The 26,111-nt window shown below is 44.9% G+C and overlaps 1 pseudogene; it reads right to left on the bottom strand.

The window, feature by feature from the left end:
* The window catches only part of LOC147890367 (putative oxidoreductase At4g09670 pseudogene), a 36,467-nt pseudogene extending 17,938 nt beyond the window's left edge, over positions 1-18,529 (bottom strand).
* Positions 18,530-26,111: the final 7,582 nt, after the last annotated feature.

Here is a 26,111-nt window from a genome sequence, read left to right as displayed (position 1 = left end):
GCAGTGGCCAAGATGGGAGAGGGGCCCTGCATCTACAATGGGAGCATGGAAAGCCTTCAGGAAGCTTCCTGCAGACCAACAGGCCCAGATGGATCTTATCCTCAAAGGGAGTGCAGGGAGAGTCCAACAGATTGATGCAGCCTTGCCCTTGGATTGGGTGGACACAGATGACATCCACCAGATGGGGGCATTTTCCAGATTGGGAGTTCCTTTACAGGTGATTGCTTTTCTTGACACACATGAGGATGCCTTAGTTTTTTATGTTTCTTCCGGGGGCAGGCTGTCCAGATCCACAAACGATATCTTGTTGGAGGTACTGTTTCAGCCAGTCAGGATAGTGGGCTTCATGGAGCATGGCTCTCTACACAGTGGTACTTGGATCCTGACCCGCTTCTCCTCGCCCTTGGCTCATGGAGGCTGTGGCTCTATGGAGGTGTCCCAATTAAGTTTTTGCAGTGGGACCCTAGGGAATGGGAATGGGTAGATGAAGAGCACCGAGAGAAGGGCATCCCCTTCTTTCGTTACACAGTCAGTAATGCCAAGAAATTCCAGCTTAGCTATAGGGGTTGGAGGCCCACCAGAGCTCATCATTGGGGAAACTTTCACATTCCTGCTGACTTGCAGAATTTTTTTTTGCAGAGACTCTGGAAATCCCACCGGAACAGAAAAATCACTCTCTTCTTTTGGCTTTCTATTCATGGTGGGATAGCAGTAAACCATTGGAGATCCAGGTTCGGAGCTGATCCTTCTTGCCCTCGCTGCCTTTCTACTTTGGAGACAATAAAGCACTGCCTTGGGATTGCAGACAGGCGAGAATCATATGGAAGGCGATTGCAAGACTTTTCAGCACTTTTGTACGCCTACCTTTCTATATGACCTGGGGATCAGTGGCTTGGCTTACTCTTTCAGGGCCCCAGGTATTTTTTGAGAGACTTGATTCCTCTTGGGCTCTTCACATCCGACGACACCTTGTGGAGTCGTGCTCTCTAGAGGATGTTCCAGCCACTCTTTTCAGGGCTGCTCACTCCTCGGTCGACTCTCCATGGGAGATCCTAGCTAGCATTGCAGCATGGCACATTTGGAGAGCCAGAGGCACTGAGGCTTTGGAGGGTTCTCAGGTTCACCCTTCTCAGATCTTGGCCAGTACTTGGACAGATACGATACACACTCTGATGGCCATTTGGGCGACCATGCAGGAATCATTTCGAGCAGCCGCCTCCAGGAGAGTTACTTTTCTCAGAGATTGGAGAGACTCTCCCTTCTTCACTGAGACTTCTATAGGGTTGAGATGGCATTTTCAGCCTCAGCCTTGGTTTCTTTCTACCTCAATCCTCTGAGGTGTTTTTTATTACATGCTTAGCATGGTGTATTTCCACACAGAGCTTGCTCTAGCGGGTTTCTTTCTTACTTAATCGAAGTCTCTTTTTTGGGGGGGGGAAAAAAAACAAGGACTCATATTCTGACTTGACCTAAGACTGAGAGACTGACTTACGTAGCTTGTGCCTGACTCTCCCTGGACAAGGGGTCACAGCATACGACAAAATCTCCTATTAAGGAACTATTACGCACTTGTCGATGTAGCCAGTGTGTCACTTTGCACCCAAGTTCAGGGGTGCATGTGACAGACAAACTGTCGTTTGGAGTTAAAGTCTCTTTGTGAGAATCCCCTCTCTTTGTGTTTGTGAGGGAGATCTCTTTTGTGAGAACTCATACTCTTTTGGGCTTTTACACCAACTTTGTTTTGTGCATTCACTATTTTGTCAGGGTAAAGCTATTTGCATAGTATGTCACTTTATGGCTGAAGAAGAAAGGCAAGGCAAATCTAGTTGAAGAAAGAACTCCATCAGCAAATGAAGAAACAAATCTTGTGGTAGAAAAAGATTGGGTCTTTTAAGGTCCAACATCTTTGAAATGTTATCATCACTTGATCAATTTTGAGGTTCTCTCCCTGGAGTAGTACTCCAAAAAGAATGTTATGTGTTTTGTCTTTTGTCTTTTGTAAATCACCTCCGGTCACCATTTGATGTAGGCCATGTGATATGGTACCTCTTGCAGACATGAGAAACTAGGTCCACAGAAAGGCCTAAGATTAATCCTTGTACATGCAAGGGAGATAACCATTTGGGGGGGTCTATCCCATTTTTGTAAACCTTGACCCTTGTGCACCTTTGCTAGCATGAGAATCCTAGCCATAGATTTATCCTTGACCACCATGAGATGGCTTGTGAAACTATGTGACTAGATGTATCCTTGACATAGCAAGAGGGAAACCCTTGAGGGGGGGTATGTTGGGAATTGTATGATCAAGGGCTTGTCCTATGATCATGTATGTGTATACACTAAGTGCTATGATGTGTCATAGTGTATGACATAAGTGATGATGTAATGCAAAGGCCCCCACATGGGGAGGTGCCTTTTATTTAGGAGTCCCTATGATATAGGGATTGATTTCCTTTGATGTAGGAGAGATGCCTATGATTTAGGCCACCCTCTCTCTTTCTATGAAATGAGAGGCTTTCCTCTCAAATGAATAGAACAAACAATCTTTCTATTGGCCGACCCAGGGCTCTGTTTCAACTGATCAGGTGTCGGCCCCTTTCCAGGTGTATATGATCCTGGTTGGCTTGCTTGACAGCCCAACCAAGCCCCATTGAGCCACCTTGGCACTGTCTTACGCTGTCTAATGATAGGCCTCTCCTCTTGAATTGCCTGATCAATTGCATGATATGATCATGTGGCTGAGCATGTGGAATTTGAGAAGGCTGAGAGCTGCTAGAACCAAGTGGGGTTTGACCCTACAAAATCTGACCTGATTCTGCACTAGACTTAAGGAGGGGGAGCAAGGTATCAAACACATCTTTGGCATCCACATTAGGCTGTCTTTTGCAGTCCAACCAAGGTAAGGCTGCACAACCCGCAAAAATAACATCCATGCTGACAATAATCTTCCTTGTAGTGGGCTGAAACAACTTGTAACCTTTGCTCTTAGATTTAGTCTATAATTTATGCCTCAGCTGAGAGGGCATATGAACAAATGCCAAAGATCCAAATACCCTCATGTGAGAAAGCACTGGCTTACGACCTGTCCATGCCTCATTAGGTGTAATTGCCTTCCAATGCAAGGAGTAGGTGCCCTATTCAGCACCATAGTTTGCGCACATGAGAGCATCTACCCAAAATCTATTAGGCATAGACTTGCCCTTAAGCATACAATTGGCCATTTCCATTAAGGACTGGTGCTTCCGCTCTGCGACACCATTCTGTTGCGGGGTGTCACGAGGAGTGCATTAATGGATGATGCCCTGGTCTGCCAAAAAATCAACAAACTCTTGAGGCATATACTCACCCCCCCATTTGTATGGAGGGTCAAGAGTTTACATCCACTCTTGTTTTCATCCATGGCTAAAAAATTCTTGAAGCATGCAAAGACAACAGACTTGGCCTTGAGAGGATAGACCCATGTGTGGCTGGTATAGTCATCCACAAAAGTGACAAAATAATAGAAACCCCCAAGAGAAGTTGTTCGCATCGGACCACAAACATCACTGTGCAATAGCGTGACTTCTTGGATGCACCAAGGGTCTCATCTTTTGGGAATGAGAACCGATGCATTTTACCCAACAAGCAGCCCTCACAAATGTATTGCTTAGTGCATGCATCTTTGGAAGATCCAAAACCATGTCTTGTAAATGCATTTTAACTAGACTTTTATAATTGAGGTGCCCCAAGCTCTCATGCCATAAGTGTGTGTCTGGAATTACAGATTCCGCAGCATAGTTGAGTGCATCGGCTTCAATAACTAGCTATTTTTCATATGCATCTGGATGATGCCCTCTAGAAATAGTATCATTTAAGTACAATGCACTTGCCATGCCAGTAGTCATAAGCGGCACAATGAATAGCATTAAAGACAACCTTGAAGCCATTGATAGAGATGCTTGAAATGGAAATCAGATTTTTCTTGGTGCCTGAAACAAACAACACTACTAGAAGAGTGACCGTATCCCTTGACACAGAAGTAACCTCAACCTGGCCAATTCCTTTGATAGGATAAGAGGCATTGTTTCCACAAGTGACAATGCCCCTTTTGGGAGCATCACTCAAGGTCTAAAATAAATTCCTGCAGCATGTAATGTGCTTGGAAGCACCACTATCAAAGTAACAGTCAGAGTCAAAATCTGAAAGTGATAAGGCTGAAGCATCCAATGACGGATTATAATGGCATGTCACAACAAGGGCCCACTCATCATGAGCAAAAGCTGTGCACATGGGCTTATGACTGCAAGTCTCTACTATTGCTTCTTCTGTGAAGATCCACACTTTTCGAAAATGCAAATGTGTGAAATGCATGCAGAATTTGAATGCCGATTGGCCCTCCAATGGGGAAGAGCGCCCTCGTGAGAGTACTTGTTTCTTTTCCGACCTACATGCAAGGTGGGAGAGAGATGACGGATGAATGCAATGTGGTAGAGAGAATGCTACGTGAGATTTACAATGAAAGGGTGATACCCTTTCATTAATGTCCCTTGAGATCACTCAAGTTCCATCTTCCCATTTACACCTACCCTTAGCCTATGACCCATGCACCTACCATTCAATGCACTCTAATGCACCCTTTCCCTTTCCTATTGCCCCTAGGACCTAGACATGTGTGTGCACATCTTTATTACTAATCATTGGCCAATGTGACATAGTTTTGGCGGTACTATTTACACCGTTTGATCGATCATAAATACAAACATATAACCGCACCATCAAATTGGCGCCTAACAATAATAAAGTTCTAATGACTATTAATTAACTAAATAATCATTTCTCTTGTCATGACATCTTCTTCTCGAAAGCAATGCACTTCCGCGTCATGGCCTGGTTTCTTGCGGTAATTACAGCACTTCTATCCATCAGCAAGGAAAAAGAGGGTGAGGTGCCAGATGAAGGTTTGGGCTTGCTGTAATTTCCCCCCCATTTGCCTTTGCCCCAGTGATTTGGGCAAAGGCCTGAACTGCATGAATAGAAGCAGCCCGGTTTTGACGACTCTGCTCCTCCTACAGGGGTAGGAAAACAACTAGTGGTTGGGGTTATCCATGGCCAATAACCTCAATGTTGTAGCAAATCCTTGGTATGAGTCAGGGAGCCCATCAAGTGTCATGGAAACTACTGTGCATCTAAGACAATCTCACCCATATAAATAAGTTGCTCACGAAAGTCCTTGACTTTGGTGAGGTAGGCATCTATGATGCCCTTTCCTGCATGTGTACACCATCAAGTTGTTTCCTCAAAAAGGAAACTCTGGCCTCATTACGAACGTAATACAAACGGGCCAAAGTATCTCATGCATCCTTGGCTATCTTGCAAGATCTGATGTGAGAGATAATAAATCTCTTCCATGCAAATGCAATTAAGGCATGTGTTGGGCATCCCTAAGACCCAGTGGGCCTAATCTGTTGTAGGAGGATTTGGTGCAGCAATAGTAGTACAGCCAGAAGTGACTGTAGTAGCAGTAGCACAACTTGCAGTGGATGTTGTGGCAGCAAGTGCATTGCCTAAGAGACAGCTCTAGTCTTTGATCCAGATACAATACCCCAAAAAGTGTCGACCCCCAACACAACTGTCTACAACTACATTGCTTGAGAGACATCTCTAATCCGTACAGTGTACACTCCTCAATCAGACAGCTGGACTGACAGAGGAGTGTACCCTGTACGGACGATGGGGCTAGTTGATGCTATATGATTGAAGCTGCCCGTTTACGATTGACGAACTGAAAGCGTGACTATACAAATGAATCAACAACATGCTACCATACGGACGTATCAGCACAGCTCGTGTCAGGCAGCGTAAACATGTAGATGATTGACAAGCACCAACAACACAAGCCTATATGGACGACGACGATGTACAAACAAATCCGAATAGCGGCCGAGATCTGTATGGACAATGATGTGCGATGATTGCGGTATTTGGCAGCACTTTGTACGGATGGAGCACAGAGCTGGTCAGAGCCAAGAGCAATGGGTAACTGATGCACATGGGAGGCAAGTTGGATTATGCAATCCTACTTTGATACCACTGTTGGGTGAAGGGAGCAATGGCATGGAGATGGGATGCAAGGAAGCAAACAACAAGCTGAGAAAACTCAAGTATACTTGCAAATGGATAATGAAGAAAGTACAAGAGTGGCCAATATATGGCCCCAGAGTCAATTAGTCAACTAACGACTAAAAATGTCCTAAGTGAACTAGGTGTACTAAGACTAAATGTCCCAACCGGCCTATAAGGCCATACAAGGGCTAAGTGCTAACACCTTTGCCATGTCTATCGCCACTCTCCAGCCTATTTGTTGGCCAAATCTCCCCGCCATGTAGTCGCTAGTCTGCCCCATGTAACACGCCTTGGATCTAGGCTTGCTCTTGCTTTCATGGATCCGTACTAGCCTCCAAACATTTCGTGCTCCTGCTTTCATGTAACCCACCTTGGATCTAGGCCTGCTCCTGCTTTCATGCATCCGTACCAGCCTCCAAACATTTCGTGCAGCTGCCTATAGCGTCCCGTACACAAGCGCAACATGTTCCAACAGTTCCTGCAAGATCTTGGGCTGATTGCAACCTGTTCCATGTTGTCAATCCTGTGCAGATCGGCTCCAACCTATTCTTGGTAGACACGTGGCTATTCCATACAAATTCCGTCCTCCAATGCAGCTCCAAACTGCCAAGTAAGCTCTTGATTGTGCTGCCCACATGGCAACCCATGTGGCAGCCCCTTTTCATGTTTGTTGTGTGAGTATGCTGCCCACATGACAGCCTATGTGCCATCTCTCTTTCTTGTTTATTTTGGCACATTTGTTGCCCAAGCCAATGTGTTGTCCATGTGGCAACCCCATGCTACCCTGGTCCCCCTCCCCCATGCTCTCCTCATATGGGGGCTCTCAACCGGGGAGGGGACCACCTAGTTTCCAACCCCTTTTCACCGATACATTGTGGGCCAATACCAACCCGTCGATGTAGATAGATACTCCATCAGCTCCCATGACAAAGCCCTATGGAACAACTCGGAGTGGTTGTCCTCCGTTGGTCTTTTCAACCCATGGTTCTTGCTCCTCCATCTCTCCACAAATGAACCATCCAGGAAAACAGGCCTAATCCAAATAAACTTCAGAATACCTAGATCATCAGCTCCCAATGATCTCTCAAATAAGTACCTCTATAGCTTCAGCACACTCTGACCTCTTGTAAGTGTTCATGTCTTCCAATCTCTCATCACGTGAGAAATGCAAAGTAAAAAATCTGCCCAAAAAAAAGATTTGGCTCTTCCTCATAATCAAACGACAGACTCTTCCTTTGTCGTGGATCATATTAAACAATATGTCCGAGATAACGACGCAAGAATTCTCGACCTTGAGATGAAGCTGTACGGCATGAGGATGGAGGAACGGGATATGGTACAAGACCACATCACTAAAATGAAGGTAGTCAGGAACAAACTCTCAACAACGACGGATTCAGCGAGGATGGCTAGGCTTCTAGTTGCCATGCTTCCCAGGAGCAACAAAAGCTTCTTCATGACAATGATTGCATGGCAGAGCGCAGCACCAGTGACATTTAAGGAACTTGTGCCATTGCTTCTGGAGGAGAAAGCTCGAGAGTTGAAGTACGAAGGATCCAGTCATGACAAGGCCTTTTATTCCAAGGACAAACATAAAGACGAGGGCAAACTTGGCGATGGCAAGCCCAAGAAGAAGGATGTCAAACTTGAGAAGGACGAGAATATTTCGATGATGAGAGTAAGAAGAAAAGAAAACATCAAAAGAAGTGCTTCTACTGTGATACGCTAGAACATTTTGCAAAGGATTGTAGAAAGAAGGTAGATCAGAAGAAGAAGAAAGACTTTGATCAGAATTCAGAAAGACAAAGAGTATGTCAGCACATGTGGTAATAGGAGAGCTTTTCTTGGTGACATTTCCATATGTTCCTAATGTAAGGCTTGAAAACCCTGATGTAACAGTCAAGATGTTTGATATCGAGATGTGGTCAAAAGAAGAGTCCTAAACCTTTGCGAAGCTGAAGGACAACGTTGAGTGCTTGGATTGCTTCAGCTGCTTGGCTAATAGCATTGACATGAGCGAGGATTCTTTAAAAGGATCTATGAATTTAGAGTAAGATAAGAGCTGTGAGATTGAAGGAGGCATTATAGAGTTACACACTGTGGGTAATTGTTCCTCCATGATGAGGTGCATGGTTTGCTTTTAGAGCAAGCAAGGGGTGTTAGAAATGACCCATAGCGGAAGACTGATAGTAATGCCCAGGAGCTCACATAGTGTGCGTGTGGGGTGTGGAATCACATACTTCTTAACTTATGTGCATAGATGTGCAAGCCAGTAAATATACAATGCTAAGAAACAAATATAGAAGCAACACTTTATATTTCCGTCCGTCCAAAAACTAGGACAGGATACAATACCAAAAGGTTCTCCTGCTAGATGTCAAGCACTTCTAGATCTCTGAGCCCGCGTGCTCCACCTCGAGCATATGTAGACTCTCTGTCTAGATCCCTTCCACCTTGCTGTCCAGAAGCCAGCCTAGGTGGGCTGATACTCTAGCTCAGTCTGCAGCTTCTCCTAGGTCACCTTGTCCTCCTGAATGTAGGCCTAAGGCTCCCCCTTTTCTGCTCCTGTCTGCTGTCCTGAGGGCTGCTCTAAGTGATGAATGAGTGAGGCCCAATGGCCTCTTCATATAGGCCCCAAGGGGGCTGGCAAAAACCGACCTGGTAGGGGAATATGGGCCAACCAGACTGCCCCTCCCTACCCGACTTTGTAGTCTGTAAACCAGCCTCCAGGCAGCCCTTGATTGGCCGACCTGGGGCGGCTCTCTTGGGCTGTGTGATACCCTAAGGGCAGCCCATATAGGTCCCTACCCTTGGGTCCTTCTAGAGCTGGATGGCTGCAACTGTTCCGCCACAAACAGGCCCTTCTTGTAGGCGCCCTTGCCCTGCCATGCTGCGCCATGTGCTCCTGCCCTCTGCTAGGCTCTCTCCAGACACGTGTGCAGCGCCGTACTGAGCCGTACTGCTGCTGACATCAGCACCATCTCTTCGCAGCACATAGCTTCTGGAAACCCTGCGCAATCTGGCCTGCTCCAGTCATATGGCAATTCCACCTTTGTTCTGCCCTCCAAAAGGTGCCTTCTCTTCCAGGTAAGTCCATGAATATGCTGCCCACATGGCAGCCTGTTTGCTGCCCATGTGGCAGCCCCTCTATGTGTCTTTTCCTTGCTGTGAGGTGTTGCCCATGTGGCAACCCCCTCTCCAAGCTTTTCCCTCTAGGCATGTCTTGTTGCCCTAGGTCTCCCTCCCCCATGCTCTCCTCATATGGGGGCTTATAGGTGGGGAGGTGACCATTCCAACACCCCCTCTCACCGACACATCCAGGCCCAATGCCAACACGTTGATGACGATGCTCCAGTAACTCCCTGGTCGTAAGTACTCTTTGTTCATCACCTTCTAGCAGTCTGCATCCGAGATTTGAAGAAGCACCAATACTTCCCCTTCTGCCTTCAAAGAAAGCCAATTCCTTCCAATCTCGTATCACCTAAGACACATGAAGAGAAGAGTCTCTCCACAACATGCTATAAAGGCTCAAATGTAGAATATCAAGTACATACCAGACTGTTGTACTGCTTGCCTGCTTGATCTGAAAGCAAACCATGTACCTCATCGAGGTACCCACCAAAAGCGTGTGTAATCCTTTACTGTCCCCTTCTGAAGTACAACATCCATCTGACCATGAGACCCCAGGGCCGTCCATGGAATCCACCCTCGTGTCAGTGTCGACAGCCACACACATGGAAGGTACCAAGCGCTCCATGCTGTCCTTCACCTTCACAAAGGCATCTGACTCCTCGTCGACCCACATCTCTATGTCAGACATCCTTACTGTGGTTTCTTGGTCAACATATCTGACCTCGGTAACACTCGGTGATGTCACCAGGAACAACTCTTCGATTATCACATTTGCTTTGGCCTCTCCCTCTGAATCTGAGTCGGGCTCCTTTCTTTTGTTTTTCTGATCCGCCTTTTTCTTTTTGCAGTCCTTTGCAAAATGTCATGGTGTATCACAGTAGAAGCACTTCTTCTGCTTCCTCTTGGAAGTGTCTTTGTCATCAGAGTCGTCTTTCTTGGACTTGCCACTGTTAGGCTTGCCCTTACCTTTGCCAACGTAATCCTTCACCAGCAGCGCCTTGTCGTCTTTGTCGTCGTTGTAGAGCTTCTCCCTAGCTTCCTCATGTAGCAGTAATGGCCCCAACTCCTCAAACGTTAGAGGTTTGGTCCTCTGTCCTGCTGTCACAATTGTAACAAAGCTCTTGAAACTCCGAGGTAGTCTCCTCAGTACCATCAAGGCCAAATGGCATGAGTCTGTCTTCTGACCAACTGCCGCAAGTTAATCCCTCAACACCTTGACCTTCGTCAAGTGGCTATGTACTGTATCTCCTTCTTCCATATCAAGATTGTGGAGTTAATGCTGAAGAAGCAAAATCCGGGAGGTGTTGTTCATCTCATATAGATCCTTCAGAGTGACCCACGCCTCTACTGACGTCTCGGCCATTTGGATATGTGGAAGAACAGAGTCTACCGTAGTCCCTATCGCATGGGCATCTCTGTCTTCCCAAGCTTCGAGCTCCTCTCTATCTACTGCCATGAGTATCTTCCCTTTCTTATCCACCATGTCCTCCGAGTTTGCCTCTACTCCCATTGTCAGCCTCCACAACTTCCGAGCCACTAAATGACTCCTGATCTTTACTTTCTAGATGGGGTAGTTGGTCCTGTCCAGTTTCCCAGACTCTCCGAAGTTAGGGATAGTGAATGAGAGAAAACTGGGAGAGGAGGAAGGGAGAGCAGGGGCTGAAGAGGCTGTGGCGGTCGACATCTCTGCTGTTTATACCACACAGCAAAGTCAACCAAACTCAATTTTTCAGTAGACCTGAACTCTAAACGCACCTGACTGAACCTGAGTCACCCTCCTTCTCGCAAGGGCACTGTCCTCCAGTCGTGGAAGTCGAGTCCCAAGAGCTTCTGAATCAAGGTCGTCCTTTAGTAAGGTCCTTGCCTTTAGGCTCCCACACCTGTGAGCCTCCTACTTGGGCTCTGATACCATGTTAGAAATGACCCAACAGAGGGTACACATAGCGGAAGACTGATAGTAATGCCCAGGAGCTCACACAGGGTGTGTGCGGGGTGTGGAATCACAAACTTCTTAACTTATGTGCATAGATGTGCAAGCCAGTAATTAGAGACAATGCTCATAAACAAATATACAAGCAACACTTTATATTTCCGTCCATCCACAACGTAGGACAGGATACAATACCAAAAGGTTCTCCTACTAGATGTCAAGCACTTCTAGATCTCTGAGCCTGCGTGCTCCACTTCGAGCATATGTAGACTCTCTGTCTAGATCCCTTCCACCTTGCTGTCCGGAAGCCAGCCTAGGTGGGCTGCCACTCTAGCTTAGTCTGCAGCTTCTCCTAGGTCACCTTGTACTCCTGCATGTAGGCCTAAGGCTCCCCCTTTGCTGCTCCTGTCTGCTGTCCTGAGGGCTGCTCCAAGTGATGAATGAATGAGGCCCAATGGCCTCTTTATATAGGCCCCAAGGGGGCTGGCAAAAACTGACCTGGTAGGGGAATATGGGCCGACCAGACTGCCCCTACTACCCGACTTTGTAGTCTGTAAACCGACCTCCAGGCAGCCCTTGATTGGCCGACCTGGGGCGGCTCTCTTGGGCTGCTGCAAGGCCCTAAGGGAAGCCCATATAGGGGCCTACCCTTGGGTCCTTCTAGGGCTGGATGGCTGCAACTGTTCCGCCATCAACAGGCCCTTCTTGCAGGTGCCCTCGCCCTGCCATGCTGCGCCATGTGCTCCTGCCCTCTGCCAGGCTCTCTCCAGCCACGTATGCAGCGCCGTACTGAGCCATTCTGCTGCTGACATCAGCTCCACCTCTTTGCAGCACATAGCTTCTGGAAACCCTGCGCAATCTGGCCTGCTCCAGTCGTGGACAGTCATATGGCAATTCCACCTTTGTTCTGCCCTCCAGAAGGTGCCTTCTCTTCCAGGTAAGTCTATGAATATGCTGCCCACATGGCAGCCTGTTTGCTGCCCATGTGGCAGCCCCTCTATGTGTCTTTTCCTTGCTGTGAGATGTTGCCCATGTGGCCACCCCCTCTCCAAGCTTTTTCCTCTGGGCGTGTCTTGTTGCCCTAGGTCTCCCTCCCCCATGCTCTCCTCATATGGGGGCTTATAGATGGGGAGGTGACCATTCCAACAAGGGGATCATCTGGTATGTGACTCCTCGCAAGGGAATTGGTCCTTCAAACATAGAAGATGATTCTCTCAAGCTTTGAATCAATGTTGTCCTTCCCACGGGTCCTTGCCTTCAAGCTCCCACCACTTGTGAACTTTTGTCAGAGCTCTAATACCATGAGTATAACAATGCAACAAATCCCATAGGGTAAAGGTTATGTACAGTGGCACATTTGGAATCCAAAACTTCTTCCCTTAATGTGTACTTAGATAGATGTGCAACAAGTAAGTGGACAAAATGTACAAAAGAGATGTAGAACAAAAAATATATATTTCTGTCCAAGAAGGACACAATACAAAATAGATGTACTACCCTCTACCAGTAGAGTGCAGGCTAGATGTGGACCCCTGAAGACACAAAACACTGTTCTCCTACCTCTGTGGCACTTCCAAAACACTTGGCGTTCGTGCTCCCTATGAGGTTATGTGGGCCTCATCATCGTGCCCTACAAACACACCTTCAGGCTGCTCCTCCCAGACAAACACAAGGCAGTGTTTGACTTGGAACTTTGACCTCCTTGCTGCTCTGAAACACAGCCACTGATAAGGCACAAGCTTCCCCTTCGATCCACCTTCTTAAAGCTCTATGGACAGCCAAGGATGAAGACACCATTGAGCTCTTTGATCTCTGCCAACAGCCACCTCCCTTGCTGCAATAAAATGCTCCTATGAAAGACCTTGAGACAGGCTTTGTGCAGCACCAATCTGCTCATAGAATGGATGGTGAATAAGACTAAGAGGGCTCCCTTTTATAGAGCCCAGCGGGACCTGAAATAACCGACCCAAACAAGCCGACACCTCGTCTATGGGACCGACCCTGTTGGTCTGTGGGTTCAAACCCACCTGTAGCCAATTGGCTGCCCTGTTGGTCCTGCCTGACCACGTGGCAGTCTACCAATGGCCCAGGCTCCTTTGCCTTGTCCCAGGACTGCTCTCGACCCTGTTTGCTTATCAGATCTACCTGCCATTTAGTCGCCAGACTGCCCTATGTAATCAGACTTGGATCTGGACTTGCTCCTGCTTTCTTGCATCCGTACCAGCCTCCAAATGTTCCGTACAACTGCATGCACCAACCCGTACACACGCACCACGTGTTCCAGCAGTTCTTGCAAGGTCCAGGGCTGATTGTGATCTGTTCCATGCTGACAATCCTGCACAGATCTGCTCCAACGTATTCCTCATAGACACGTGGCTATTCTGTACCACTTCTGTCCTCCAAGGGAGTTCCAAACTGCCAGGTAAGCTCTTGATTTACTGTCGATATGGCAGCCCATGTGGCAGCCCTTTTCATGTTTATTCTGTGTGAGTACACTGCCCACATGACAGCCTATGTGCTTCCCATGTGGCAGCCCTCTTTCTTGTTTGTTCTAGGTAAGTTTGCTGGCCCACATGACAGCCAATGTGATGTCCGTGTGGCAGCCCCATCCTACCCTGGTCCACCTCCCCCATGCGCTACTCATATGGGGGCTCACAACTGGGGAGGTGACCACCTAATTCCCAACAACCCCACTCAAGTACCTAAACATGGGACCAATCAAATGCACATAATGCATATCGACCGAGCAACTATTAAAGAGGATGTTTACAGTAGCCTGGGACCAATCAAATGCACAGAATGCATATCGACCGAGCAACTATCAAAGAGGATGTTTACAGTAGCCTTGGGTGTGGTCCTATGTTCATGAAAGAGTCAAAAATATACAAGACAAGACGACAAACTAATAGGCCTAATAGGTTACATGAGAAGGCCAACCAAACTCGAACTAGCCCTTTCAATAGAGCTGACTGCCACAAATCTCAGGGTGAAATTAGAAGTAAAATCACAGTGTATTGATCCCCCAATTTTAAGTCAAGCAAATAAAAAGTAGTTAAAAATAAACTTCCTCCACAATTTCAGCATGACACGTGGCAAGCTGAGCCGGCATCCTAAGGTTGCAGCCATGACATGTGGCATGGGACACATGGCAGCCCATGAAGGGGCATCGGGCATATCGCAGCCTGTGGGGACATCTGGCAAGACCATGCTTGTACTATGGCCCCACTCGTCACTACAAGAACTCCAGCCCCCATGCAGCACATGCAACCCACCAAATTCCAAGGGGAGCCAGCCCACCATGCCAAAATGGTAATACTCTCTCCCCCTTCATTTGCATACATTTTTCTCACCCCTCACTCTCCTCCAGCCTCCTATAACAGTGCTTCTCCATGCAATTCTGCCAAGCAACAGCTCTACTCCACGCAGCTGAGCAACAGCCATGCTCTACAGCAGAGCTTCTCTATAGCCCATTCTCCACGCAGCTCTGCAGAGTCCCTCCTTAGAGCAGGCCTTTCCCCATGCAGTCCTACAGTAGTACCTCCTTGAAGAATCCCTTTTTCCCATGCAGTCCTGCAGCGGCACCTTCTTGGAGCAGCTCTTTCTCCACAAAGTTCTGCAGCAGCAACAGCCCCTGCAGCAGCAACTTCTCTTCTTGCAGCAGCATCTCCTTCTACATCAGCTCCTCCTGCTACAGCCCCTTTCTTTGCAGAAACTCCTCCTACAGTAGCCCTTCTCCTACAGAAGCTCTCCTGCACTAGCACTCCTTCAAGCTGTTTTCTCACACAGTGCTGCAGCAGAACACTCCCTATGCAATCCTACTCTCTAGCATCAGCTATACACAAAATTTGAGGCAAATCTGTAGCAGATTTACATTGTTTCTTGAATTGTACATAGCTTTTGATATTGCATCAGAGAACTAGAAGCACAGAGTTATGCTAAATCAGAGCCTTGTTTTCAAAGCATTGGCTAAATGTTCCTGATGTGTGGAAACAGTGGTAATAATGCAAGCATCTTCCCTCACAATCGGAGAGGCCTCGGAGCCTTGAGCAGCCTCGCTATGCAACGTATTGCTATGTATATAGGCTTACTGCTCAACCTTGAACTTCAATTTCAAACCTTGAACATAGCTCCGCTACTGTCTAAGTCCTTTCTAGTTTGATCTCAAGTTTGGAAGGTGTTAATAAGATTCACTTCAAACTTTGGTCTTCTATCTCATTCTAATAAAGAGCCTGGATAACGGGGTGGGCCCCTTCTTGGCCCCCTATCATGTGTTCATCTTTTCTCAAGCAATATTGTATATTTCAGCTTCTATCTTTTCAGGTCCAAGCAATATTCCGCAACCTGCCCCTTTTAACAGAGCACTCAAAGGTTTCAACCTTCCTCTTGGCGACCACAATTTGGGCTTCCACTTCCACATGGATCTAATTACAACTATTGATATCCCAATCAGGGTTGCCTACGTTCGACGTACAGAACATTATGTACGTTCCGTTCTGTTCCCTACGGCCCCGTATGGTCGACTGCTTTTTTAGGATTTTGGCCGATTAGGGTTTCCGTTTTCTGCCCGTTTGGGGTCAGCCTCTCCTCCAAACCTGCATATATACCCCTCTCACCCCTCCCCCTCTCCACCAAGCACTCTTCCCTCTCCATCTCCCTAGCCATCAAGCAGCCTGCTGCCCACCTCTCCATCTTCCTCTCCCTCCCTCTCCCTCCCCCTCTCCATCTCCCTCTCCCTCTCTCCTCTCCATCTCGATCTCCCTCTTCCTCTCCCTCTCCATCTCCCCCTCCCCCTCCCTCTCCATCAAGCTCCCTCTTCATCCCCCTCCTCCATCACTTCCCCATCACTTCTCCACCTCCATCAAGCTCCCTCTTCTTCAAGCTCTCTCTCTCCATCAAGCTCTCTCTCCATCTCCCTCGGGCCTCTCCATCAAGCTCTCCCTCCATCTCCATCTCCCTCTCCCTTTCCATCAAGCTCCCCCTCCATCTCCATCTCCATCTCCCTCTCCATCAAGCTTCTCTCCATCTCCCTTGGGCCTCTCCATCAAGCTCCCTCTGCATCTCTCTCTCTCGCCCTCTCCATCAAGCTCCTCTCCATCAGGCTAGGACCTAGGGCCTAGGCCCTAGGCTCTTGCATGTAGTAGTAAAGCTTTTTGTAAAACTTTTTGCATCTATATTAGACCTTGGTCCCCCTTTTTGTACTCACTATTTTATGTCATGAGTCACGACTCGCTGCTATTTGTAATGATATATCTTCAGTCCTTTTAACATGAATCATGAATCATGAATCATGATATATCTTCAGTCCTTTTAAGTTTTGCAAATTGCACCTATGCAACATGTAGAATGTTTGTGTTTCAACTTTCAAGAATCAAGTCATGGACCTGTTTGTGTTTCAACTTACTCTAAAACTCTAAAATATCTCTCTTTTTTTTTTGTATCGACCGTTCCATCGGACGTACACCTGAGATTTTTTAGTTCGTTTAGTACCGCACTAATATCGAATGGTACGCATCGAACGTGATCGTATGTGTCAACCATGATCCCAATAAAGTCTCATAAAACATATGAGGAAAGCTCAAATCTCCATTCTCACATGATAGAAGCTATAGTGTTTGGAAATAGGCTGATACAATACCACATTGGCCTCTGCTAAACTTAGGGAAAGGGGTTTCATTGAGGATGTCATTTGACATTGCAAAACGGGGGTTATACAAAAAAAAAAACACCATATGAGAAATTACACTCACTATTTGAATAGACAATAGGTCAGACATTGAAAAGTAATTACTGCAGAACACTATTCAATTAAGCCTTCAAGGTTGCTGCAGTTGTGCAGACAATTGTAATCTCAATTGAAAATACAAATGCACATAATTGAAGGTGTCAATGAAATGCCACATGTCGCTGCACATAAACAAATATATGCCTCGTGCATACATAGGTTGCCCAAAAGGCAAAAGGGTGTGCTTGCAATAGAAATTCGAATTCAATTAACAATGTAAAGATTCAGCAACATAAGTGTTTCAATGCATAATCCTGCGATACCAATTTTGGAAAAACCTACCGCTACAAGCTCTCCAAACAAATAATGATTGTTCAAATTTTCTTTCATTCTGGCAGCTCGGGGATGATGTATCCACATTGTACCATCCATCAATTGTACACCATGCTTTTTGCAAGCCAAAATCATTTTCTCAAGATCCTCTGTTGTTATTGCAGGAGCCTTCTCTAGTAGCACATGTTTCTTTCTTTCTGCAGCTTTTAGCACCCACTCTAGATGAAGAGCTGTAGGAAGAGGAATGTAAACTGCATCGACAGCTTCATCGTCCAGCACACTTTGGCAACTTCCATAAACCTTTGCTTCAGGAGGGAAATCATTGGCCCTGGCAAAACCTTGTGCCTTTCCTAAAGATCGACTCCCAATAGCAGACAAACAAACACCTGGTGTCATTAGAATCGCCCTTGACAATTTCCTAGAAATATTAGCACATCCCAGGATGCCAAACCTAACATCATCACCCATGACTTCCGTCTTCCTTAACCCTCTTCTGGGATGTCAATGAGCTGGAATGACCTGAGACAGACAAATCATGCAACAAGTAAACTTTCAAATGTCAAACTAGTACTATTCCTATTCATTTGCCCTGTCAAAACAAATAAGACATTACATAATAGCAGTTGCAAGCCTAAACTGTATAAAGGTACAAAGCCAATGAAGGTCGTAGTCTTGAACACAATCTATGTAAATAAAGCGCACACATTCCTAATAGTATATACTCATTGCATTAAGTTTCTGTTTCAGGTTCTTGACTCACTGTGATTCCATATAGAAGTTGCCAAATTTTTGCAACCAGTACATGGTGCAAAATATTCCAATTACAGCCTCCAGGTCTCCTTATCCTTTCTACAGGCTATGTATTGTTCCTACTTCTGAAGCTTTTACAACCTTCATGTTGCAGAACGTAGCGTCTATTTACACAGTCTGGTGAAGCTTCACTGTAAAAAGGAGGATCATCTTCATCACATAGACTATGTAGTTTGAGCATATCGAAGTGTCATCTTCATCAATAGCAATGTGGAAAGAGTAGTTGTATGCATCTTCCGTTGATGATAGTCATGGCTGGATGTACAGAGACGATATTTCTTTCAAAACTTGGTTACTTGTTTAGTCTTCATGAACATGGTTTCTGTTTTAGGTTCTTGAACAGTCGTGCTATGCCCAAATATTCAAAGAGACAGCCAAAAAACTGACTAGCACACGAGGGATACCTATTTGAGATGATGTTCTTTGGCAAACCATGGAGTACAAAAATGTGAGATATGAATAGCCATGCAACGTCTGCAGCTCAAGTGCTCTTATTGAAGTGTGCCATTTCAAACACCAATGGACAATTAGCATTATCTGAGCATTTACTCACTACCCTCAGAGCAGTATTTTCGGGTTTCCAGGTCCATGCTACTCTCGGAAGTTGGAGCTCACTCCACAGGTGTGCAAAAGTAAAGATAATAGAACATGCTCATATCTGGAACAATACTTAGCAAGTTATACAAACCAAAATGTACAACATGCTTCACAACTTGTGGAATGTTTCTTGGGACAAAAAAAAAAACTTGTGGAATGTTCAAGTACAAAACATGCTAGCCAACTATAGAACTTACCTGCAACCCTAGATGGCTGCACAAATTACGCAAGGTGTATGGTGGCTGGTATGCCGTCTCATCCGTGTGCCTATTTGAGACTTCTGTAGATGGATGAGGAAAGTGAGTCAATGATGCTCTGTTATACAAAATTCTTAGGGGACCTCTATCCCCCCACACACACAAGAGGGACTACCTTTTGCGTTGGCTAACCAGCAAACCTGGCCAACCAAATTTTGAAGGGGATGACCCTTGCTAGGCCGGCCCCATATATGCTGACCTCGTCCCTGCATTAGGGGGGCCTTGTAGCAAGTAGTTGGGTCTCTAGTGTTGGAAATCTAGGGTCAATGCCCCACTTGTGAGCCCCAAATGAGGAGTGCAATGGGGCTTAACACCTATAGGATGTTGCATGTAGACTGCGCCACGTGGGCACATGTAGGGGGAGTGAGAGGTTGCCACATGGACAGCAAGGGTACGTCCTCCTAGGACAGCCACATGGGCCACAACCCACCACAGCTGGCTGTCCTACAGTCCTGCATTAGGGCGGTGAATATGCCCATCATTAGGGCTGGCTGTGGAGCTGAAAGGTGCCCAGCCGTGGGCCCATCAAGAGGGCAGAGGAGCTGGTGCGGAGCCAGCAAGGGGCATCTACTTGGCAGGGCCCTTACAGGTCCTGGAATGAAGTGACAGGTTGGAAACAGCCTGGAATTGGTTGGCTACACATGGGCAGAGGAGCCAGCAAAGGCGCCTGTATGCAGGGCCTGTTTATAGGCAACAGAAGCTGCCTTGGTCAGCCATGAGCAGACTTACAGACTGCAGTTGGCAGTCTGTGGAAGGGATGTGCTCTTCTCTCGGTGCCCTTTCCATTCCCAGGGTCCCACGGCAAGGACCTAATGAGGGAAACACCATATAACCAAAGTCTCCAAGACCCGAGTGCCAGAAGAACGGGATCAGGATCAAGATACCATTGTGAATCCTTCCCCCACTCCATATAACATGCAATCATGACCGGCTGAAAGGCAACCCAAAAAAACATCCTCTGAAGATCTGTGGAAGTCTTCCTCTCGACCAAATCTCAAAGACAAGGGCATCCTCCTGTGCATCCCGCAAGGCTATAATCTATAGAGAAATACCCGTCCTCATGAAAGCACCCAACCAAGTAGACTCTGTGATCAGCATGTCATCTCTATCCATCCACTCCCCTGCTATAGCTGCATCTATCTATTGAATCCTGACTGCACTCTCTCTGAGGTGGCTGACTAATAAGAGTACATGATCCTCTGGAAACTTTCTAAAGGCTTTCCAGGCCCCCTCTCCCATCTAGACCACTAGATATAATGTGACGCTCCTAGTGATCTGCCATGCTCATCCAATATATGATGATTCCACATGATAGGCTGCATGTCTTTCTCTTCGTGAGAGGAGGATGGAACTCTCTAAAGAGTGCCTTTGAAGCTGTCCAAGCTTTCAAAATGGTAGCCATGAGAGGAAAAGGGAGATATTTGAGATGGACTGAAGTAAAGATCCATGTCGAACGATTCCCCTATAGCTTTAAGGTTCTAGCTAATAATGTACATCTTCAGCGTCTACAATCTTTGAGCACTTTGTATCTCTCAAATATGTCTAAAACCTTTGAATCAAGATTTCATTCTTACAACTTAAATCTTTGCAAAGATGTCGTTTTGGTGTAGAACGCATAAGCTTCAAGCTGCTTTGAGGTGAGTTAAGCCTTTATGACCAGTTTGCTCATAAATACCATAAATACTTGTGCTTTTGAGAGCTAATGGCATGTGTGGAACGTGAATGTTTGTACCTATGAATCAAGCCGTACTTGGCACCATTCTTAACACAACCTACCATGTCTCTTCTTGGATTTGAGAGCATGATCGAAGAGCTTTCATCACCTTTTCCAATCTTAAACTCCAAACATTACACAAAGAAAATGCTTTAAACATATTGCTCTGATCAAACCCATATTCCATGAAGAATAGACTATTAGCAAGAATCATAATGTGTAAAATTTCTATCAATATTACCAATCTCATGAGTGCGTGTCTTTAGTCCAACGGTAATGGGTGGGAGAGAGCAGATTGTAAAATAGTATGAATAAAGAAGCACAACTTTCAGTAGATTTTCACTCGCGGGTGCTAAGCTTTCCATTGTAAAAGAGTATGAATCAAGAAGCACAACTTTTAGTGGATTTTCACTCGCGGTTGCCAAGCTTCCCATCGAGTGTTTTAAGTGTTAAAAGTCATGAGAACTTTCTATGCGTGAAAAAGTTAGCAAATGACTCTGTTCTATGTTTTGTCGTTACACTTGTTAATACGACCTCTCTAATTGGCAAGAGACGCTTGGGAATGGTCACTCTAGTAAACAAAATTTGTCCGGTAAACCTCGCTTGCAAATGAGTATTTGTCCACATTTGGTCTATTGCTGACCCATGTATTGTAGAATGTGATGTAAATAGTCTACTTAGTTGAGTCTCATGTTTCATGTATTCTTGTAAATTGGAATGTTCTTGAGTCTCATGTGTCATGAATTCTTGTAAATTGGAAAGTTCTTTGCTTAGTTCATGTTAAAAGTCAAGCGATGATGTGTGGCATCATGTGTTATTTCGTGAATTTGTTTTTCATTTCTCAAGTTAATTCTTAAAGTTAACAATTTCACTTAATTCCAATATTTTTCTAATTTAGATTTTCAAGCTAATTCTTAAATTTAACAATTCATTTAATGCCAAACTCAAAATTATTAACTCATGAATTTATTAATTTATTCATCATCATGGTGTTCTAAATCTTAGTCGGAATTCCTCAAACTTGCAATCCTCTAAAATCAATCCTTAAATTTAACAATTCATTTAATGCCAAACTCAAAATTATTCCTCGAACTTGCAATCCTCAAACTCAATCCTTAAATGTAACAATTCATTTAATGCCAAACTCAAAATTATTAACTCATGAATTTATTAGTTTATTCATCATCGTGGTGTATTTGTCATTCAAATCCTCTAAAGCTTAGTCAAAATTCCTCAAACTTGCAATCCTCTAAAACTCAATCAAGGATTTGTCTAACTTGCCCTCCAAACAATGGCTCAAGGTGCATGTAAAGATGGGGTATGAGCATTTTTTAGTAATGGGGGCAAACTAAATTGTTGAGATTGGTAATATTGATAGAAATTTTACACATTATGATTCTTGCTAATAGTCTATTCTTCATGGAATATGGGTTTGATCATAGCAATATGTTTAAAGCATTTTCTTTGTGTAATGTTTGGAGTTTAAGATTGGAAAAGGTGATGAAAGCTCTTCGATCATGCTCTCAAATCCAAGAAGAGACATGGTAGGTTGTGTTAAGAATGGTGCCAAGTACGGCTTGATTCATAGGTACAAACATTCACGTTCCACACATGCCATTAGCTCTCAAAAGCACAAGTATTTATGGTATTTATGAGCAAACTGGTCATAAAGGCTTAACTCACCTCAAAGCAGCTTGAAGCTTATGCGTTCTACACCAAAACGACATCTTTGCAAAGATTTAAGTTGTAAGAATGAAATCTTGATTCAAAGGTTTTAGACATATTTGAGAGATACAAAGTGCTCAAAGATTGTAGACGCTGAAGATGTACATTATTAGCTAGAACCTTAAAGCTATAGGGGAATCATTTGAGATGGATCTTTACTTCAGTCCATCTCAAATCTCCCCCTTTTCCTCTCATGGCTACCATTTTGAAAGCTTGGACAACTTCAAAGGCACTCTTTAGAGAGTTCCATCCTCCTCTCGCGAAGAGATAGACATGCAGCCTATCATGTGGAATCATCATATATTGGATGAGCATGGCAGATCACTAGGAGCATCACATTATATCTAGTGGTCTAGATGGGAGAGGGGGCCTGGAAAGCCTTCAAAAAGTTTCCAAAGGATCATGTACTCTTATTAGTCAGCCACCTCAGAGAGAGTGCAGTCAGGATTCAACAGATAGATGCAGCTATAGCAGGGGAGTGGATGGATAGAGATGACATGCCGATCACAGAGTCTACTTGGTTGGGTGCTTTCATGAGGACGAGTATTTCTCTATAGATTATAGCCTTGCGGAATGCACAGGAGGATGCCCTTGTCTTTGAGATTTGGTCGAGAGGAAGACTTCCACAAATCTTCAGAGGATATTTTTTTGGGTTGCCTTTCAGCCGGTCATGATTGCATGTAACATGGAGTGGGGGAACGATTCACAATGGTATCTTGATCCTGATCCTGTTCTTCTGGCACTCGGGTCTTGGAGACTCTGGTTTTATGGTGGTTCCCTCATTAGGTCCTTGCCGTGGGACCCAGGGAATGGAAACCGAGAGAAGAGCATCCCCCTTTAGCTGGAGTCCTTTGTGTATGTAGACCGGAGTAAACGAGTTTAAGCCAACACCAGAGGCCTTTTTCACTCATATGGACCACCTTTTATTGCATTTGCATGTTTCATTAGGTCTATGTGCTTGCAAAATGAACTTTTCATTGGAAAGCATAGATTACGGACAATATTGCTTGTTCCATTAAAGCTGCTCATTTCCATGATAGATTTTTTAATTTTCAGAGATACTATGAGCAATACAGTTGCAGCATTAAAACCTCTCTACTTCATCTAGCTCATCTAGTTGCATAGAAGTTCTTGTTTCTTTGTGTGGAAATCTTTCCTCCTTCCTGATTGCTTGTGGCAGCAAATAAAAAACAAATAGAGATTCTTGGCATGAAATGATTAAGCCTTTTTTTCTACACTAAAGGGGAACTAGGTGTCATAATGATGCTGTGGAAGGCAGAGGTACCTGGGAATGCAGCTGGTCAGGAGCATAATTCCAACACTGGGACACGTGTCAACCTCGAGTATTGTGCGGTGACAGCATAATTCCAACACTGGGACACATGTCCTCGATCGCCAGTTAGAAGCCAAACAAGGTCTTCTCTTCTCTATCTCTATATCTAGGGTGCCATGTGGCATGCAATGGCACCATCTTCCTTGCAAGATGAGGCCCTCCAAGTGGCATGCCCCCCTCTGATTTCAAAATCACCAGCCTGAATTCCCTCACACATTTAATGCCCGTGCAAAGCACATGTATAGAACTAGTATGTTTAACCTTTAAAGCCGGTCCCCGTGGACCGAGCTGAACAAGCTTGCTCACAACTTTTTGGCCTGCCCTCTATGGAAGGCCTTGGTAAAGGGAAAATTCATTTTTGGCCTGCCTGAAGGTAAGACGTTTTTGGCCATATGAAGCTAAAATTCACTGATTTTAAAAATATTTCTAGCTTTTTTGTGATTCATTGAGACTCCACCTTTTTTTCCCCCTTTCCCTCTTGTTTCTATTTTGGCCCCCCTTTTTCTTAGCCACCTAATGTCATTCTAGCTTTTTCTCCTTCTTTTCCTCTTTCCTATTGAGAATCCCTTCACGGCATGCCACTAGAACGTGGTTCAACTTGTTCCTTAATTTTTCATTCCTTTTTTTGTGATTGGTTGGGACCATGTCATCTCCACCATTTTCTCTGTGTTTTTCTCTTCTTTCTATTTTTGATAAGCCCAACAAATGCCCTAGAATCTCTCTCTCTCTCTCTCTCTCTCTCTCTCTCTCTCTCTCTCTCTCTCTCTCTCTCTCTCATCACAAGGTGATTTGATTAGGCTCGTCGCGACATGAAGTCCCAATTCTTGTTCGGTTTCGAGGTTGCATTCTGTTCCATTTGCATTGCTGAAGTGGTAGGTTGGGGCTTTTAGTTTGTAAATTTCATTACATGTTGCCTCGATAGTGTGGCGTGGCTGTTTTCTTTGTAAAGGTTAGCAATACTTTTTGCCGTTATATCCACATTTTGTTGCAGAAAATGTATTGAATGCGACTCTTCATCTCTTATCCAAATGTTGTATGGTCTTTTTCCAGGTTTCGATGTGAGTGGCATAATTGTGGTGGGATTAGTTGACTCATTTATTAACAATACCCTTTTTTGTTCATAATTCAAGCTGTTCAATTCCATTGCTTGAGAAGGGAGGGTAGCAAGTGGAGCGCAGATAGTGTATTGTTGTCTAATGTAACATTTTGAAGTTCATGTTGGTGCGGCACTTTTGTTTTTCTTGAAACGATGTGTTCATAACCATTGTCAATGGCATTACTTCGAAGCATCTCAAACATTATGTTGTAGGTGTATGCTGGGTAGAGAGAGATCAAACAAGAGAGCAAGGTGGTTTTGTTTGGTTTTTTATTGTTGAATTCTTTATTCCATTTGACATTGTATGAGTCAATCAATTGTGGAATCCATTGAGAAGGACAAAGATTTTATGTCTTATGTCATGAAGAGTGACAAGGTTATGTCCTTACAATTGTTTTTGTGTGTATTGACAATGCATTGCTTTTGGATGCTATATGTGTTGGCTGAAAAAATTGCTTGCATATGCGAGCTTGAAGTCCTTAAGTACAGAAATTGATTTTGTTAATATTTAGATTGGGAATATGTGTGAATGCACAACAAATAGGGATGCAATGTATCACATAACTTTTGTATGTACATTTTCATAGATCAGAATGTTTACAATCGAAGTAACCTCATGGGGTTGGTTTGGACTGTACATTGCATTTACAAGGTGAGCATATGTATAAGAACAAGAAATTGAACAATAGAGCACAACCACAATAATACTAAAAGGAAACAAAATAACATGTGCAACCGGCAAGCTATTCACAATGAGTAGCTGCACGAGAAGAACCTCCCAACTAGGTAGTATTTGCAAATGGGATCACAAACTGCAAACTATTAATAGTGAACTTTCCTGTGGGCCTCTTCCCAAGCATCATGGATCATATCGAGAGAATGCTTTGATAGTGAAATTCTAAGATTGGAAAATGATGGCTAAGAATCTTATCTACATGGGGGACACGAACTTGTACAGCAACTTGGGTGGCATCACGCAAGACAACATAACCTTTTGGAGGAGGCACTTGAGAACTACTTTGGATACCACTGCAACTGCAACAGGTATGATTGCACAGGAGAGAGAGAGAGAGAGAGAGAGAGAGAGAGGAGAGGACAGAGAAGAGGAGAGAAGAGAGGGATAGATCCTTACGAAGTACCCTCATGGGGTTGGTTTGGGCTATACATTGCATTTACAAGGCCAAGCATATGAAGTGTAGGATGCCATGTACCCACAAGGAAAGGAGAGATGATTGTTATATTATTGGGTGGTTAGAGTGAAGAAGTCCGTCACTAGGTAGGCATGATGTGCCTTCTTCCCATAGCCTAATTGAGAGACTTGCCGTGTGAATGCGTCATGCAATGTGGCTCGAAGATTTCC

This window comes from Dipteris shenzhenensis, chromosome 19 (genome assembly GCF_047967505.1).
Source record: "Dipteris shenzhenensis isolate YYH24624 ecotype China chromosome 19, Dip_SZ_1.0, whole genome shotgun sequence".
NCBI lineage: Eukaryota > Viridiplantae > Streptophyta > Polypodiopsida > Gleicheniales > Dipteridaceae > Dipteris > Dipteris shenzhenensis.
Note: the sequence above shows the minus strand (reverse complement) of the source record. Positions and strands in the feature narration are given on the sequence as shown.